The following is a 2358-nucleotide window of genomic DNA, read 5'->3' on the forward strand; positions in this document are numbered from 1 at the left end:
TCACAGCGCCTGCCTCATGGAGCCATCGTTAAACACAAGTACAGTGGGAAATCAATGCAGCTTTAACTTTACTTTGCTGTTAAATTAACTTTATAACACTTGGTTAAAACATATATTAATTTTTATAGCAATTACTAAAATAACAACTCATAATGCATTCATTTACCATATTAAGCCAAGCAACTGAAAAACGAAACACACAAGCAGAATTTCATATGACTGTAGTAGTTTTTGTTAGGCTGTCAAATTATTTTAAGCTCAAAATTAAAGTAATTAAATCTGTGACTCTCAACTGGGGGAGGTGGGCACATACAGAGGGGGGAAGTTAAAATCCTTTTTTTCTTCCAAACCGCACACAGACCCACTCGACTGGTAATTTCCATTGCTGGAATTATGTCCTGTTCCTTAGGTTAAAAACAACTGCCTTCATGACTATTAAAAATAATATTTCGTCCTTTCCTGAGTGAATGTTGTTTGGACGAACGGAGGCAAGATGGCGCAGTTCCGGGTTCTTCATCGTCAACTTTCCCACGCCCGGAAGAGACATGGGTTGACTGTGCAGGCGGAACCCAACCTCCGACCAAGAAGAACCAGAACCCGCATAGCCACGCCTACCGCCCCGCCCCCGACCCGCCTATGTCCCGCCCACTGTCCTCCCACTCCCGGGCCCAGGACATAAAAGCCGCTCCCGGTGGGCGCGCAGAGCGAACTTCCTTGGCCCCTCCTCGTATGCAGGACCCAGGACCCTCGTCCAAGAATGGTGGTGCGAACTTCCTTGGCCCCTCCTCGTACGCAGGACCCAGGAACCTCATCCCAGAACGCCGGAGCGAACTTCATCGGCCCCTCCTTGTACGGGGGACCCGGGAACATTGTCCGAGAATGCCGGAGTGACTTCGTCAGCCTCCACCGCCAGAGACCGGTGAACCTCGCCCCTCCTTCACATTGGCTTGTAAATAAATTTTTTTTTGCCTTGCCTACTTGCCTTTTCTCTGACATTTGCTCTGGGGGTCGCATTAAAGCAAATCACCTGGTGCCAAAACACGGGAGGAGACCCCTCCTCAGGGCCCCCCAAGGTCCGAGGAGCCTCCTCCTTCCACGCCCCAGATGGACCAGGTCCTGGACATCGCTTTCAGCACCTCCAAGTCTCCTAGGGGTGAGTACCTTTTGCCTCTCTCTCATATTTCTTGGCCAGAAGTCCTGTGCAGGCCTAAGGCTTTTTTTTCCGGTCACCAGGTGACCCAGGGAAGTTCCCAAAGGCAGAGACGTCTGCCCAAAGGAACTCCATTCCGTTCCATGGGAGACCCGTCCAGGACGGAGACGTCCACCTGGAGGTAATCTCCATTCCGGCTCCAGGAGCCTCTCACCGGTCTCTGGTGGCTCCAAAGGACGCTTTGTAGCCAGGTAGAGTTTGGTTTCCATTTCTGCCTATTGGCGAGAGGAAGGCAATGGGAAACCCCCAATCCAAAATACCTAGAGACTCCCCTTTAGGGTGTCTTCTAAAAAAACCTCAAAACTTTGCAATTAGAACAAGATCTCAGGCAAAAGCGACTGGTGTTCCTCTCCACTGTGGCGTGGCCACAATATAAATTAGACAATCAGTCTCAATGGCCGCCTGAGGGCACTCTAGACCATAACATTTTAACAGACATCAGTAGTTTTTGTCAAGGCTTAGGCAAGTGGTCCGAAATTAATGATATACAAGGATTTTGGGCCTTGCGTTCTCATCCGGACCTGTGAGGCCAGTGTTCCTTGGCTCAAGTCATGTTGGCTAAGGACACAGGCCTAACAAAGTCCGAAAAAGAGGAATCATCTTTCCTGTCTGAGTTGCCCGAAGACCTTACTTCCCCTCTCTCCCTTCCACTCCCGCCATATACTCCACCTCCCCTTCCCGCTTCGGCCCCACCTCCTCTTTAGGCTCCACCTCCCCCTCCCGCTCTCGCAGTTGTCCCGCCTCCCTCCTCAGCCTCTCCCACCATTGTTGAGGCTACACTTCCTTCCAACCCCTCGGCACTTCCGCCTGGTCATCTTAGTTAGCCTATCTCTGCCCATACCCGCTCTAAAGACTGCCTAACTGCCCCCGCTCCTACTCCCACCCTATCCAACCCCCCTGTGGTCTTAGCACCCTTGCGTGAGGTGGCCAGAGCAGAGGGCGTACTTAGAGTTCATGTTCCCTTCTCACTAGCAGATCTTTCAAAGATTGAAGGACGCCTAGGAGATTTTTCTGCCAACCCTACAATTTATACCAAAGAATTTAGATACCTTTGCCAGGCCTACGATGTAACCTGGCATGATCTCCAGGTTATTCTTACCTCTACTCTAAACCCTGAGGACCAAGAGTGCAACCTAGTGGCCGCCAGG

This window comes from Rhinopithecus roxellana, chromosome 13 (genome assembly GCF_007565055.1).
Source record: "Rhinopithecus roxellana isolate Shanxi Qingling chromosome 13, ASM756505v1, whole genome shotgun sequence".
Classification (NCBI taxonomy): Eukaryota; Metazoa; Chordata; class Mammalia; order Primates; family Cercopithecidae; genus Rhinopithecus; species Rhinopithecus roxellana.